Genomic DNA, 18,342 nt, shown 5'->3' on the forward strand with positions numbered 1-18,342 from the left:
CCTCTGGTGCAAATTACTGACCTCTGTCATCATTTTAAGTGGGGGAACTTGCACAATCGGTGGCTGACTAAATACTTTTTTGCCCCACTGTATATGTCACTTTGAATTTAGAGTAAAATTTCTGTGTTCAGACAAACTGGGTTTGTCATTTTATTGCTGTCTTTTGTGCCGTCCTGGCTCACCAAAGTTGTTTTGAAGACCGCAACCGACTGCAAGTTGGTGCATACCATCTCTGAAGCAACCGTTTCAAAAGCATCAGAATCGTTGCACACACACTGCAATCATTTTGGTCATGCCACAGACTCCAACCAGTCTTTCCCTCGTGTAACTGTAGCACAGTGGAGCGGTGATTTATAAGTGTAGCACAGGCTTGAGTGATACATAATGCAGCTGCCTTTTCAGCTCAAGCTTCTAACCAGAGAAAACAAATTACACTTTGGAGTCTGCTGAATGAACGATCGGGTGAAGCCACAGAGATAAACTTTGTTTTGCACCAGACACAATTTCGAAATCAGTCTGACAAACCTGTCAAACCAGTGAATGCAGTACCTGCGAGACATCTCTACAGCAAAGCAGCAAACCCCATCAAATATTCACATCATGTTCAAGGTGGTCATTAAAGTAATACCTTCAATCCACTGTTGAATTACACTTTGGAATTATTGCTCCCTTCTTCTCTACAGTCAAACTGTCAATTGTAATTTTGCAACCAGGGCAAAGACATCATAGTAAATTAAAAAATCTGCTAGTTATAAGGTAATTATTATAAAATATCGCTTGATGTATTCCGATGATGGGATTTTATTAGAGCAATTACAATTCAATTTCTACAGACGAAACGGGTACCGCGCTTAACAAGTTAGATTAATAATAGTCCGACTTCCTAAATCTATGCAAAAATACCATTAATATCGCTGAAGACTAAAAGGGATGTCCCTGTCACGGGTCTAGTGTGCCAGGTTATATCAGAGAGTGAAGCAAAACAGTCGTATCAAAGGAGTGTGATTAATTTGTGATACAAAAGAGGTAATATTTCATAGTTAAGAGAAACAGGATACCGCTGGGGCTTAATGAGAAGATGAAAGCGGGGGGCCAGTGTTATCTCATTCAGTCTGTGCCCTCCTAGGAAATGAATATTCATGAGGATATAATCACAGAATATTAAGAGATGGAACAGACATTCCTGTCATTAGACCTGAATGGTCATCGCTGTGGAACAGAGGAGGGGCTGCACCGTGTGGCACGAAAGACCAGTGGCGTCGGTCACAGAGAGTCACTGTGTTTCTATGAGATGCTGAAGCTACTCTCGCTGAATGCTTCATTAGTTTTGCAGCACTCGACTTTATGACACATGTTCATGCAAGCCTGCAAATTTGTGCTAATTTTTTTACGCCGTCAGAATATTGGCGGATACATATGCCAAAACACGAGGGTTTGCCTCGGCCGTTGAATGACTGATCAGTTTTAAATTGAGGTTCATCAAACAAGATATTTAAAGCACATGGAGTGTAGTGGAGCCCACCTTTCTGCTTAGACTGTAACAAATTGAGCATTGCCAGAGTTCTGGAAAGCTAGGAAATCAACCACAGCCAGCAATGTCAGCAGATCTGCTCATGCCAGCCTACAGTTGACTGCATTCACACTTAATATTGACAAACCTTATACTGCTGCTGAATGTGTAAGCTGCTTTGCAACCACATCCAAAAGAAAAATGCATAACTTGTGTTTTTTTAACCACTCTAAACAACGTGCTACATGTTGATGGAGTCTAAAGGTGTGAGCTGTCATTGTAAAAGTAAACCTAATCCCAATTTTCTTTGTGATTATAACAATATATGTTTTAAACTGTGAAATGACAAAAAAAGGAGCAAAGCTACCTCAAGTTTTGAGCAGCTGTGATTTCCTGTGACTGTAGCCTAATGAAGAGGAAAGCAGACAGGTTTGAGTGTAGGTCTGACACCATTTCCAAATGTTGTGAAGGAATTTAGAAAAGTGTGTTTTTCTAAAACTAAAGCAAACGAGGTGAAAAACAACAGGAGAGGAAACAAGCTGTTCAGCATGTAGAATTAAAGCCCCACATCCAAACCTTAGGAAAGTAACAAGAGGTGACTTATTTCCTCCACAAATGGAACACCAGGGAAAACACGCACACCAGGAAAGCTTCCAAAGTGCTCAACAAGCAAGATTTTAGTTGACTTCAAACTGCATTAAGTATTGTGTAATCCATTTTTTGGGGGGGAGTAATGGCCCCAACACTGTTGTTACACAGTCTACGATGTAACTCTCCTCACACCAGCACAGCTCTTTAGTTAGAGATATTTTTCAGCCGTGCATGAATTTATGCCTCTTCGCTGGTGGAAGCTCTCATTATGAGCACCAGCGCTTACGACAGACTCGCTACAGCTTGGCATCTGTCAGCAGCGCCAGTCTAGTCCCAGTTTTGCCCCGTGCCACCTAATGGGAATATTGACAACTACTCTGTGCCATTAGCTGAAGTTAGCATTGTCATGGCAACATTACACCCCAATAGGTTCAGTCAACAGTTGGCTGGATCTCCCTTTCTCTCTCAGAATGTGCTGTCAGTTCCTCCCTGTCTTCTCTCTATCTTCCTCCTCTCTAATTTATGTTTGTCCTATCTCCTTTTCTCCCTCTGCCTCTCACAGATAAAAAAAACAAACCTCTGAAGAACAATTTATCGAAGTTCCTCATCCCCTCATCATCGCCGCTCATCACAGCAGAGCAGTAATATCTAATCATGACCTCCAAATGTTTCATCTCGGTGCCTCTTTGTTTGCCACCTCCTGCACTGACTTCCTTCTCCCTCATCTCTCTTATTATTATTTTTTACATTACTTCAATGACCTTTCTGTTTTATCACACAGCAGGCAGGGGAAATTGTCAGGAGATACAAGTGAAACAGGATGACATTCAACAACAGTACAGGTGCTGTATTTCATGTAATACTGCAGAAAAGTCAGTGTTTGTCTGAACCAAATCACAAAAATGATAGATGTTGATTATTTGTTGTTTTTGAGGCTTTGCTCAGGGGAAATCCACTCATGCAGGGTAAGTTTACCCACATGTGGGTAAGTTAAAATCTTATTGTTGGTCTCTTATTAAGGAAAAGGAGATCATATTAATCCAAAGCAAGTCATGAGTGCAGTGAACACAACATCAACACTGATCTTTATTATTTCAAAGGTGATGACAACATGTAAGCTTTACTTGCATTTGTTGACCTCAAACATCAGAGCTTATATGCATAGATGTTAACATTACAGTCATTTAAAACAGTGATATCCAAACACTAACACACACTGTAATGCATAAAGAGAATACCAGAGCTGCTGATGCTGAACGAGCGAAAGCAGGAAGGACAGTGAGGTATTCATGCTTTGCTTCCAACATGAAAAGAAAGCAACGCAGGCTCAGAGCACCTGGATATCAGCCAGTTGAATGGGTAAAATTGTACCAAGTTATGTTATTTGGCTGTTTTTTAGTTTGTAAATTTCATTAAAACCAATTTTTAGTGACTCACAATGAGCTTGGTGGGGTTGCATTGATATGTGTAAAGTAATACTGATTGAGTCTGTCAACAATCCATTTTGCTTTTATTTTAGGCAATTTGATGAAACGATATTGAGTAAATTATAATCCACTTTAAAAAGGAATTAAAAACAAATTTTGGGGGGATAATTAAATACATTAGCTATGTTAATAGCTATTGCTCATGCCATAATACCAAATTAAAAAACATCCCATGATGCATCGGCCTACAGAGGGTTAACTCTACAAACCCTGTCGCCAGTATAATGGCCGTGGATATATGAGTCCAGCTGCATTTAGAGAGGATATCAAAGGCTCAGATTTCAGCACAATAGAATTGTGTCTGCAAACAGCACCGCAGAGACTGATAATCTATTATCTGTCTGATGTTCATGTGAAAACATACGCTATCACCGTCTCCACTGTGCAGTTTTTCATTTGGTAAAAAAACATAAAGTTGGATGATACTGACCCAGTTGTTTTTCCAATGAATTTCTATCTGCTTTTACGCCTCCAAAACAGACTAAATGACTGAATAAACTCATGCCAATACTCCATAAAAAAATACAACTTTGGCAAACATGCTCCTGTGTTCGGTCTTATTGTTATTATTGTCTTACTGAGGTGTTGATTCTTTTGAATCTTGTGTCGCTGCCACTTGCAAGGCTCAAATGGAAAGGGAGTCTTTCTGAAAGCCATTAAATATGAATCCAACTTTAGCACGAAGCAATAGGCTGGACAGCTTTAGAGCTAATGTTAAGCTCACAGACATACTGTGTCTCTATCCCAAATCCCAGATTACAGCATATTTTTCCTGCCTCACATTTGATGTAGTGTCCCCAACATGAGTGGGCACCCATATAAGTGCGCTTTTTTGAAGAACAATGCTCACATCTGCCTGCCTGCTTTACTAACAGGACGCTTTGCACTGGTTAGATATTCAACAGGGGGAAAAAAGGACTGGAGAATAGAAAAGCTGTGTATGCATTCTCTATTTAAAAGCTTGTTAGCTAATGGTTTCTGTGTTTTTCACTTGACCCCAAAGTTATAACATACCTTGAAAACTCAGTGACTCCACTTGTTGGTCGGTTTCAATGTGGATGACTTTCCCTCTAAATGAACAGAGCAGCCAAATTCATAGCTACTCTGGCACTGGTTACATAAGGAAATGGTAAAGAGTTTGTCTTGGTATTAAGTTCAGTTCACTGCCTGAATTATTGTTTCCAAACGCTTTGAATGCATTGCCAGTTTTTCTTGTCCTCTCAAGCACACAGTATTCCATATCAGCCCTGTCCTCTTGATGTTACTCTTGAGTTTCAACAAGTGCTGTTGTGCACCGTTATCATGCACACAGTGAATCAAAGTGCTTCGATTTACGCAGAAAGAAAGCAAGGGTGGGCGGGAGGTGCAGCATTCAGTTTATTTAAAGCCTGCCGTTCCCAGCTTTGATAACGCTCGTGGACTTAAAAAAAAAGAAACACTTGAAGGCGGAGGTGTAGGTACATGTCTGCCAGCTCAGTTTGAAAATTTGCCTTCCTTTTAAAACTTCTCTCAAGTATACTTGAGCGAAGGACTCCACCTCCAGCTGCTGTGGAATAACTGCTGGATGAACCCAGGTGTGCCCCTCAGCACCTCTGTACTCAGAAAACACATTAAAAGCTTTAAAATAGCATTCCCAAGCACTGGAGTGATGGGACGAAGGTTGTTTTTTAAACTGGGTAATATTGTATTCATGCTCTGGTTATGCATCGGTGATTTGCATCTTCAAAGAATTTAAAGTGTAGCTCTCATGCCTCTGTCCCTCCCTCCCATCTGCTGTGGAGAATTACCTCTCATTAAACACCTTTTAAAAGATGACCACGGCTCGCATGTCATCAACAGCTGAACTGAATTAAAGTGATTTAATTCTCAAAGTAATCATTTAATGTGGTAGCATGATGATAATTATTGAAAAATCCACTTCATTTTGCAAATTTAAATTTGAGTTAATATTTTGTGTTTCATTTTGTCATTTGCTTTCAAATCTATTTAAGATGTTAATAAAGTGCTAGAACCAAATTCAAAAGTTATTAGGGAGCATTTGAATATGGTAACAACACAGTCGTGTTCGGATTTTTGAAAAATTGATAAATTCACTATAATCCTTGGATGTCATATGGGTTAATGTCATGCTATAGTATATAATGGCTGTAGTAGTAATGGCTAATGTCTAAGACCAGTAAACAGGCATCAGTCACATCCGTCTTGCAAACAAGCCAGTTGTCTTTCATGCAAAGTACGATCAACAGTCAGCAGTCTTCCTTATTCACAGATCACTGACATGCAGACATAGACCATAAAGCTCCGTGTGGCAAGTATACACTTTTTTATAGAACATTAAATTGATCTGAAAATTGTAAAAACAAAAGAAAATCAAATTTTGGTAAAGCTTGTAAGATAATTACTATTTAAGTGGGTGGTGATGCTGTTAGAAAGTGTTTGTGTGGGAACAATGGCCACAGAGGAAACAAACAGTAGTTACTGGTTGTAACACTAGTTCTCTGAGTGTCTGCCACTTAGAGTTTTTAAAAGGAAGAATGGTTAATTCTTCCAAGCCGTCTCGTTTGTTTCAAGGTAAACATGTGAGGATGTTATGTTTAATCCTGTAATTTGGAAGCACCTGCGGGAGTTTCTGTGTAGTAACCATGGATCAGGGCTGTTACATTCAAACATACCTGTTTCTGCTTCAAGGTAATATTTCCATCAGCTGAAAAACCAGGGATCAGAAAAACAGCTCTGTATAATTTATGATTGGAAATTTAATAATTAGAAATTTAGAGTGAACTGGGACCAGATTCGTTTCATTTTACTGTATATGTAGCCTTTCAGGCTGAATGATGGTCTGACTCTTAAACAGTGGATTTATTTGTGTTCAAAAGAGTAAGTAAGATGCAATCTATTACTGGGACTATTTTGTCTCTACATTGGCCATAATGAGCTATGAGGTCACTGAGGAAAGAACACCATTTTTTTCAAGGCTGTAAATAATGATATGAAATAATATGTAATGTTTTAGACGGCTTTTACTTTGAAAATACACTATAGGTGTTCTATAACGTTGTGGCCTACTCGATAGTCCCTCTGTCTGATTAGGAGAGGTAAGGGAGATGCTTGATTCATGAGGGATGATAATTGGTTATTTTAGGCACAAGGTGTGAATCGGACTCCCAGTAGTGCCACGGCCATCAACTAAGTAACATTTTCTAAACTCTAGTTATGGCCTCTGTATCTACAGATGCCAGTGAACCATAGACACAACCAGCGTCACAGTTTTATAAGGGACTACATTAGACCTCCCACAGGCGCATGTTAAGGATTTTTGTCTTTGCCTTTCTAGTTCAGTCCATTCAGTCATACACTCTGAGCAGCATCCATCAGTAACTAATGTAATTTACATCACACAGAATCTCAAAGCAATGGCATAGATTTTCCCCATGGATGAAGTTGTTACTGTAACCTCCCCCGCTTGCAGAGAGTTATTGGGTCACTAGAAGAAGAAGAATACGCTCTGTATTCTCATCCATTACATTTCGTTTGGCTTCGCAGTTTGTCAGTTTATCACAATTAAATTACAGGAAATTACTTTGAGCAGGTTTTGCAGCATTGAACCTTTGTTTTACAGTGTCCTTCCTGTAATCTGCAACAGCAGTTTCTTTCTATAAAGACTGTAGATCTTTTTAAAACTATGGAAAATATCAGCTTTTGTGTTTGCTGCACTGCAAGGTTACAGTTATATTGCTGTATTCACATTTTAACACTCACCCTGATAAAAAGCATCACAGCAGTACTAAATGAATTATCTGAATTCAAACGTTTACAATCCCATGAGTCTTTGTGCTCCAGCGGGCATCTACTTGGGTTTCTACGATACGTGTTGCCAACCTTTTAATTATTTTATTGACTCAAAGAAACAGTTTGACTGGATGCAAATGATTTTTACAAACATCAAACTCGAGCAAACAGTGAACTCTATGACTTTTGTAAAAGAAGAAATAATACTTTAATATCATGGAAATGTTCAGTATCTCACTGTCCATTTATTCCCTTTAAAGGAACAGAAGTTAATGATATTCTAATTATTTGACTGTATTCATAAAGAACAGTGTATGACTGTAGAAACAACAGTTTGTTAAAGTGGAACAAAACAAATCTAAATTACAGCTACTCAGTTATAAGACATTTATCATGATTACTCCAGAACACAATAATTGAACTTCTGTGATGATGACTTTTACTTTGCAAGGTGGTTTTATTTACTGATGCTCATAATATTATGCTGGCTTTACTTTGACTGAGATAATCCAACAACCTTAGACCTCTCCATAAGACAGCTCTGATAGTATTCTGCTGCAGCTTGCTGCCGTCTGACTTACTATCGGCCTGTTTTAGCGTTGTAGTACTTTATTTGGTCCTTTTCTATTTTGGTTTGAAAGCACTGCTGCAAACGGTAAAATAGGAGGGCACTGTTTCAGGTCACACACACGCCACAGACAAACACAGACAGCGGCACAGGCATATAAATCAAGTAGACAAAACCTCATGGGAGCACACATATGCCTTTATACACACTCAGACACACACTAATGGCTTTCCTGGAGATTCACTGCAGCTGTAAAATTATCTTGTAAAGAGAGTGGTGGGGGCCTCTCGCTTTGGCTCTGGAGGGTTCATTAACTGACACACACACGAACGCACACATGCACAGACAGACATAAAGTGACCCCTGCAAGGAATTCATTCATTTTTATGCCCCCTATCACCTCATGGCTGTTTATTTGTTTTCCGACCCATTAGGTTAGCAGCTTTTCAGGACTCTATCCTTTTTTAGGGTCTCTCTTAGGTTTACGCACTGTAGCTCTGACTAGTTCTGAGAAAAAACGGTCCTCTAGAAAACACTATAAAACAAGACAGTGAAGCACTGCTTCGAGACACTTTCCACTGAGTGATCAGACGACATACCGGTGTATAAAAATGTGTTGTTGACTTATATCTGCTACTGTAGAGGCAGTTTCAAACGTAAAGCTTTGGATCTCACACAGAGACAGGAAAGCGCCAAAGTCTGGCACCTCAGTTTGTTTAGTTAAGTTACAGGCTCTTTGCTTTCTTTAACAACTCTCAACATAAAGCGCTTTGCTACTGGGAAGTGGTGCGAATATTTACAACCACCTTTAGCTGACAGGTTTTACTTCACTAACCAAAAGCACAGATTTAAATAAGAGTGTATCACAGAGGAGTCACACCTCAGCACACGTGATGACTCGCGTGATTAATAGTTGATAACAACCCTTAGGACCGCCTCCAACAGGCTGCAGGACTCACCATCAGTTGTTTTAGGTGAAAAGTCTTAACAATCTAGGTGAATGACCGAAAATCCTCACAGATATTTAATGTGTTCAGAGTGATGCTGCATCGAAGCTTTAGGGTAAAAATAATGAATAATGAAAACACTCTATACTGCTGCTGGTATTAACGACTGTAAATACTGTGCACTGGCTTAATGAATACTGAGAAACACGTTTTTTTTTTCGAAATATCTAAATAGCAGTGCTTTCCATGCATGTCAAGTGTATTTGTCAAGTGAATAAGCTAAGTGCAGCGTCAGCTGTGTAATTTGCTGAAGCTTTGATTATTGTGCCTCTGTGAAGTTCTTAAAACCCTTGAAGTCGCCCACAGACTCTTCACCTGCAGTGCCGTTGTTGCAGTGTTTTATTGCATTTAGCAGACGTGGCTACAGGATTAATAATAACAAGAGCTTCTTTCGCTTATTGTCCTCGTATGGTTTTCTGTCCTTACTGACTTTCGGCAAGTTACTGTTGTATCTACACGTTGTTGTGTAGACCACTTTTAAGCAAGTAAACATAGCGATGAGTGAAGCTGTGCCTGGAAAACGGAGCACTAATTATCATTTCATAACAGTGTTGATGGTATTTATTAAAAAGAGAGGCCACAGTATCAGAGAGACACGTCCTTTTTCTTGTGTGCGGCAAATTAGCACATGATTGGCTTCTGCGTGTCAGAGTTCATAAGGTAAAAGACTCTATTCATGTGTAATTTCTACCTCAGTGCTCAGTTCCTGTTCAGCCATGCGTAACAGACAAACAGTGATTACACTAACCCGCCTCCACTCTTTTTCTAACCTCTACTCGAGGCCACAGCAGCACTAGTTTCATTTTAATGATGCTATTGTTTTTCCTCTGTGCATTAAGAGCCAAAAAAGTGATGGAAAACAAAAGATGATTAAGGAGGCAAAGACGAGGAAATCTTCTTCCAAGCTTCTGTGAGCAGTGTGTATGTGATTGACACCTTTTAAATTATTGTGATAGCAGAGAGACTTTGTCCGCTTCTTCTCAATCCTATAAAGAGTGTGAAGATGTTTTCTGACTTCGCAATAAGTTGAAAAAAATAAGCCGCTGCTGTTCAAGTACAAGCAAGAATAGCAGTATTGCAGAAGGCAGTTATGCGGTTATTTAGTGGCACTTCGTGCATAATGAAATCTACTAAAAGAAACACGAGCAAAAAAACAGACGGGCAAATTCTAACTTTATTACTATTATTCTTTCCACATGAGTTTGAATTTCTAGTGTTGCAGATTTTGTTGTGGGTTTCAAGTTAAAGCAATGAGATACTTAAAAACATAAACACTCACTTTAGTAAGTGCACATGCTCAGTACTGGATTGGACCGTGTTTTACTGTCTGATCTGCTGCAACTCTTTGTGGCATTAATTTCTCCAAGTTGCGGGAAAAATTGCTCACAGACCACATTGTAAAGGTTCTCTATGGACTGAGAGTTGGTCACTGTGGATAGCTACTGTGTCAGCCATCTGCAGATGAGTACACTGTGGTCACGAAGGGATGGACGTGGTCGGCAACATTGCTCAGGTAGGCTGTGGTGTATGAATGATGCTCGACTGATGCTAAGGGACCCACAATGTTGCAAACAGTACCAGCAGCAGCCAGAACCATTGATATAATTCAATTCAGTTTTATTTATACAGGTCCAAATCACAACAGGCGTTGAATGCATGCGTGCTGATCCTATCATTTGAATGTCACAGAAGAAATTGAGCTTCTTCAGTAAAGGCAGCGCTTTTCCTATTTCCTGTTGTCCAGTTTCAGTGAGCCTGTGCGAACTGTAGCCTCAGTTTCCTGTTCTTAGCTGACAGGAGTGGCACCTAGTGTGGTCGTCCTCTACTGCAGGCCTTCTGCTTTAGGGTTTCACGTGTTGCATTTTCATAGATGCTCTTCTGTTTATGTCTGTGAAGGTTCTCAGTCATCCAGGTCATCGTAGTCAAAGGAGCTTGCAAAGAAAAGCGTCTGGACTTCTTTAAGTTACTTGAAGACGTTTCACCTCTCATCCGAGAAGCTTCTTCAGTTCTAAGGTCAAATGGTGGAGAGTCCCAGATATAAACCTAGTGGGAGTGACCCCCCACAGAAGGGCAAAAGGACCCCCTGATGATCCTCTAATCGCCTGAGCCAAGGTGTGAAACTGGGTGTGGGTCCCAATCAGCCAGAGTTTCGGGTGAGCTCATTGTGAAACCTGGCCCCACCTTATCATGCGAATTCCTGAGATCAGATGGCCCAGGATGTGAGTGGGCGTTAAGGCGTCTGGGGAGGATCTCAAAACTGGATTATAGATGGTAGAGAGTTGGTGTCGTAAACCACCGCCTCTGTTCAAAGATGGTCGCTCACAGTAGACATAGATGCTTCTTTTACTCCTCTTTCAAACCATCTGTCCTCTCTGTCCAAAATGTGAACATTGGCATCATCGAAAGAGTGACCTTTATCCTTAAGGTGCAGATGGACTGCTGAGTCTTGTCCTGTGGAGGTGGCTCTTCTGTGTTGTGCCATGCGCTTGTGAAGTGGCTGTTTGGTCTCTCCAATGTAGAGGTCTGAGCATTCCTCGCTGCACTGTACAGCATACACCACATTGTTAAGTCTGTGTTTTGGCGTTTTGTCTTTCGGGTGAACCAGTTTTTCACCCAGCTATAATCCAGTTTTGATATCCCTCCCCAGACGCCTTAACGCCCACTCACATCCTGGGCCATCTGATCTCAGGAATTCGCATGATAAGGTGGGGCCAGGTTTCACAATGAACTCACCCGAAACTCTGGCTGATTGGGACCCACACCCAGTTTCACACCTTGGCTCAGGCGATTAGAGGATCATCAGGGGTCCTTTTGTCCCTCTGTGGGGGGAAACTCCCACTAGGTTTATATCTGGGACTCTCCACCATTTGACCTTAGAGCTGAAGAAGCTTCTCGGATGAGAGGTGAAACGTCTTCAAGTAGCTTAAAGAAGTCCAGACGCTTTTCTTTGCAAGCTCTTCTGTTTACTTTGGTTGTAATAAGTAGTTATTTGAGTTACTAATGCCTCGCTTGCATATGGGCCACTCTCCTGACCTCTGGGATCAACAAAGTATTCTCTCCCAGAGAAGTGCTGCTCACTGGATATTTTCCCTTTTTCAGATCTTCTCTTTAAAGACTGGAGATGGGAAAAGATCCGTCTAGCCCCAACAATTATGCTACTTTCAAAGTCACTTAAATCACCTTTCTCTCTCATTCTGATGCTCGGTTTGAACTTCAGCAGGTCGCCTTAGTCCTGTCTACATGCCTAAATGCATCGGGTTGCTGCCGTGTGATTGGCTAATTAGATATTTGCATTAAGAAGCAGGTGAAACTAATACAGTGTCGGGTGAGTGTATTTTGGTTTGGCTTTTTTCGCCCTGTTATCTTTACACAGTCTGTAACCGCTAATGTAACCATGACTCATTCAAATTATGCTCCTGCTTGTAATTTGCATAAGAAAATGTGTTTCTCTTTGAAACAGAAGGTAAAGTGCATGACGTATTATATGAAGTATCTGCCAAGGTACAAAATACTCGAGATGTCTGCAAAATGCTCACTGACTATTTAATTTATATTCCTATATATATTCCCATTATAGTCCTTTTTGCTCTGCTGCCTTATAATACCTGCTCGGAGAGGCTAAATTGTCTAACTTTTTTATGATTATGCAGAGTGGAACAGAGCTTGGGTACTCTTGGCTCTCCACAAAAGCGTTTGGAGTTAAAACCCAGCTAAACACAGTTTGCATGTTTACTCCATGAGTTTCACGGATAATTAAACGTAAACCAAAAAAAGCCAGTTTCCTTAAGTTACACATGGCATGTAATCTAGCCCTGATGCCTGTCTGCTTCATGTCTTATGTAGGCTGGAAAATCACAAGTAGGAAGCTGAAAATGTCTAGAAGTAGCGCGTCATGCCTGAAGAAGCAAGCTATTTATTTGCAGTTCCTCAATCTCACATAGGGTTCTGTTTATAGACCATCTTGGTTCATTATCCCACTGTGCAAAGTGACATCAGAGTGACGTCCTTTACAAGTCATATTTGTACAAGTTTGGGCCACTAAAGAGAATGTTTTGTAACGCCAGACGACGTCTTTTTCTACTGAACGTCTAATGTTGTCGTCTGTACGACCTCCGTGTACGGGCTAAAATGTGGTTGTTGTGGACGTCTGTAGTCCCATGTTTCCAGAGTGTGGAGGGCATGTTCTCTGTACAGAAACCTTTGTTTGAAGGGATGCAGAGTGATCAGCGTCTCCAAGATGGCGCCGACTCTTGAGCTAAAACAAAAGTGAGCAGCTGCTCGGTGGATTTGGATCAGAAATGTCCCCGGCTTCTCACAAAGACTGCCGAGCACATAGTCCAGTTCATACATACACACTGGCACAAGCTCTCCACAATAAAACAGAACGCTTGTAAAAATAAACCATATATAATGCAAATGCTCTTTGAAACTTATTAAACATACTGTACTCCTTTTAATGGTTTAATTATTTATATAGCACATTTAATTACAACAGGAACATTGACCAAAGTGCTGTACAAGAATACAACATACATAATAAAATAACTTAGAGTATTGATAGCAAACACCAAATATGAATTAACAAATAACTCTCATGCTGTATTAAAAGCCAGTAAATAAAAATGCGTTTTTTCCAAATACTTTAACCATAATTAGTTTACATTTTAACATGGATGTCAATGTTTTTAATATTTCAACACATTTTAATAAATGACAGTTTTAAGCTGGTTACAAACAAATAGCCTAATTAATTAAAATAAATAAACCCATCAAAGAAAAACAGGAACGTGTAAAATAACAAAAAACACCAGATGTAGTGAATAAATCAGAATTAGAATTAGAATTAGAATTCAACTTTATTGTCATTGCACATGCACAGGTACAGGGCAACGAAATGCAGTTTGCATCCATCCAGAAGTGCTTTAGTGACATAGATATATTACAATATATATTAGCAATAATATAGATATGTGAGTATATTACAGAAATGGGTCTATTATGGTATGTTATAATGTACACGGTATGAATTGTTATTCTATAACTATAAGTATGTACATGCTGTAGTGAGTACAAGCTATGTACAGGATATGTACAGGATATAAATATGAAAAACTATACAGAATATGAAATAAATAACTTTACAGAATCTGGGATATACAGCTATTCAGAAATGGGAACTATGCAAATTGTAAACAGTTGTAGGATTAAAGATTATCGAATGTACAGAATGATTATTTACACAGAGCTATACAGTAGTGCAGTTAAGATAATTTCTACAGAGGTATATAAAGTGCTAGTGGTTGTGAGTGGTGGTTCAGTCCATTTTATTATTGTGTGTTTGAGGGTACAGTTGTCCATTGTGTGTGTGTGTATGTTCAGTCCATGAGTTTAACGTGGGTCAGATGTCAGGAGGCAGAGTTCAGGAGTCTGACAGCTGTGGGGAAGAAGCTGTTCCGGTACCTGGTGGTCTTAGTCCGGAGGCTCCTGTGGCGCCTCCCAGAGGGCAGGAGGGTGAAGAGTCCATGTGATGGGTGACTGGGGTCTTTGATGATTTTCCCAGCCCTTTTCAGACACCGCTTCCTGTAGATGTCTTTTATGGCAGGAAGTGGTGCTCCGGCGATGCGCTGGGCAGTTTTCACGACCCTCTGCAACGCCTTCCAAATCAGCAGGCTAACCCATAATAAATCGCGTGTGTTTATAAATAATCCATATTCATATGTATCATGTTGATAACAACTATGTTTATATTTATTTAAAAAATGAATTTATTAATCATGTAAATTTCCTGCACGTGTCAAACGTTGAACAACATATTGGCGTCCAGGTTGACTTGAAGGAAACGAGTCACAGTGTTTGCTGTTGGAATAATAATAAAGGCTCTGGTTAGATGTTTAGTGTCTGCGGTCAAAATGCTGACAACCGCCTTCAACTTTTGTATCCTCTTAAAATGTAGCATTACAGGTGGATGGTGGGGCGTTGGAGGGGTTGAAACACCAGACTGCAGCAGCGACACTGATATGTCACATGCAAAGACAGCAAACTTGGCAGCTTAAATTGTAGCATCCCTGGTTGAAAAGATGGCCTCTCAAACTGATGGCTCACAATCCTTTAATTAAACAGCCGTGTATGTGAACACACCGTAAGAGCTACAACATAAAGAGAATAAAGGACCATTAGTAACTCAAACAGTGTGGTACCTTTAACCTTTTGCCTTATTCATTAATCACAAATGAATTTTCTTTACCTTACATAACATATAACAGTGAAACTTGTAAATTGTTGCATTGCTGCCTAAACATGACGAGGTGCGTGAGCACACAAAGTACATATTTACAGGACAAACTTTGATACAAACTTGTTCCCTCATCATCCAGGTGCTAAAGAACTGTTTGCAACTCAGATTTGCACCTTATTAGCCGTTTTTTCCCGTTCCTTAACCATTGAGCACACCTTCTCTCCGTGCATTGAAAACTTGCGCTTCTACTTCTACGCCACTTGATTTACGGCACCTTGTCGCTCTATAACTTTCTAAATAAAAGCATCAGCTAGGTCCAAGCTGCATCAATAGCCAATCATGAACCAATTTACAAAATATTAATGAGGTCATTTACATAAATATGTTTCCAGACTGTGAGACTGTGTTCAGGAGAAGGAGGATGTATGTAAACATAAATGTGTCTCACACGGTGCAGCACGAGCTGCCTGCCTAAACTAGCTTGCGTGCTCTGCCCCATGTTTAGCAGAGCGGTTGAGTAGCATGTAAATGTAATTTCTGGGAAGCCGGCTTGGCCACTGAGTTGAATAGTTGCTTCTTCATGCTGCAGTAACACTGCCCAGATGGTAGCAGTGTGTGAAAAAGTAATTACGCAGGTAGGTAATGTATCTGATTATATGTTGCATCCTCCTGGTATAAATCTTCTTCAGGTGTTCCTCCCAGTGAACCCGATAATAAGTGTTAGAGCTCTCACACCAAATGAGGAAGCTGCACATCTGTATTCCCTCCCAGTTCTCACTCCTAAATTGGTCGCATACAGATACGTCCCGAGGACCCGTGTGTGTCACATTTTAACATGCTTTTCGTGCCACTTTTCAACGTGAAGGGAGGTCAGATGGATTCGGTAGAAGTCACTCAGTGTCTGAAATAGATGCTATGAGGCTGCAGGCAAACGTGCTCTGCTGGTGTCATGACTAAACATGGGGAAAAACAAAGTGTGGACAATCTTGCCAATAAACAGTCTTTACTAAACCCAAAGAAATTGCGTGGTTCCCTGAACCAGACTAAAGTACAACAGAAAAGGAAAAGTCTAGAAAGTGTCAGTCACGATCGGCCCTCGAGGTCGTATGATTGTGTCAAATTGCTTTACAGAAAGAAGATGGAGGGAAAAGAGACATAAATCAAGAGTGCACCTGTGACTGTGAAAAATGGAGTGGAGTTTCATGCAAGGGCAGATTCATCTGACAGTTCAGTCGAAAGAGGAACTGGAAGGATGCCGGAAGCCTTTCCCCCCCTCAGATTACAGGTGTGCCTCGTCGTGCTCTTTAGTGAGCTCAAAAATGTACGTTTGAAAATCATTGATTTAAAGGGAGAGTGGCCAGAACACGGGGAAGCACCAAATCTAGTATTATGATGCATCCATGCTTTTAAAAATTATACATAACAGAATTATACCACAGTTACATGTGTGTACCAAATTTAACCCCTAATTTGCAAATATATGCACTGAAAGAAACTGGACAAGTTCCTATATATAGTTAACAGTGGGTCCCTTAAGTGGTAAATTGAAAAAAATCCATGTGTGGAAAAAAATGTTGGAAAAAAGAATTTGTGTAAAATTCTTTCATTGTACTGTATGTTTACAGATGTTTTTTAACTGTGTGTACAGAAAAACAAAGATAATCCAGTCGTGGCTGGAATGCAGGAATCTAATAAACAAGAGTCAGCGAATTGTTTCCGTCACAGCAAAAATAAAAGCAAAACAAAATTGACAGTGAAGCTGTGACAGCTTAAGGAAATATGATGGAGGAAGAGAGATGGTGAAGTGCTAGTTACACTCAATTTAACCAGCGTTTCCAGCTGACCTTCATCATCATCGAAATGGATTAAAAGCACTCGTCTTCTTGGTGCGTGCGCCAGTTTCAGCCAGTTGACGTTACAGCTCCGCGGTTCTGTCTGAGCGAGCATGACACTGTTACACATGATCAGTGACAGAATCATTTTGGAGCATTTTGTTTCCCTACCAACAGTGATGACAGCAAACCTTGCAGCTGTACCTTGAGGGTTAGACTGGATTTTCCGCCTCAGCGCTGCTCTTGAAGTTTGAATTATTCGGACTGTAACCCTGTTTGCTTTCGACCTTTCGAAGGGCATCAAGTCAGATGTCGGTCGACTGAGCAGATTAAATGTGTGAAAGCTTCTCAAGGATATTTCATTAGCCTTGGCTTTGACATTTTTAATATTAGATTCCTCAAATATTTGTGGAGCTTATCCTAATTTTTGATTTCATACTTAAAAATAATTTAATTTGCTGTTAATATAAATAATTATACATAATTAAAGCACCATCTTCATTCTGATAAACCTGCGAACCATGCCTTCTACATTGTAGTGGACTTATTTTAGGGTTAACCCATCTATTTGGTGAGGTCGGACAATTCAGGGGGTTCCCGAGGCAAAGGTTAGTCTGACTGAAGCCTTCAGGAATACGATATCTGATTTCTGTGGGTGTTTCGGCTCTGTGTTGGGTCACAAGGACATCATTGCTGCTTGTAGACAGTGCATGAATGTAACATCTGACCAAGGACAGAGCTTCAGAGACTTTATTCCATTTTACGCATTCAGCTGATAGCTGTCCATTATCTGAATCTCATTCATTCATTGCTGTATGTCAGCATGCTACTTTCTCTTCATGCATGTAATCGATATGCTCTTCTTCATACGTGTCTGTCTGTCTGTCTGTCTGTCTCCTGCATCTCTGCAGTTATACTGCTCAGATGAACCACAGTTACTGGACCTACACCTCCAGTTTGGTTCAACCAGGAAGTGCTGAGTAGAGAGCAGTGAGACAATAAAAACAAATCAGGTTTCAGAAGACAAAATATTTTTTAGGCGAGGAAAGAAGAGGGTGAAATTAAGGTGAAGAGTAATGTGATACTTCAGAATATGACAGGGATGTTGCAGGGCTGCTGGTGGTGGTGGATGGGGGGAATTCCCAGACCACCACCATGACCTTCTGTCCCACAATCCATCAGGGCGTCAGAGGCTGCACGGCCACACGCCACGATGACAAATCTGCCTGTCGGCCGAGCACAGCGTGACAACTTGGCATTTTAAGTGCTCAGATTAACTTTGAAATTGGGAAGAAGACATTACAGTCAGTGCTGTGCACAAAG

This window comes from Pundamilia nyererei, unplaced genomic scaffold, assembly GCF_000239375.1.
Source record: "Pundamilia nyererei isolate P.nyererei 1_Seehausen unplaced genomic scaffold, PunNye1.0 scaffold00015, whole genome shotgun sequence".
Classification (NCBI taxonomy): domain Eukaryota; kingdom Metazoa; phylum Chordata; class Actinopteri; order Cichliformes; family Cichlidae; genus Pundamilia; species Pundamilia nyererei.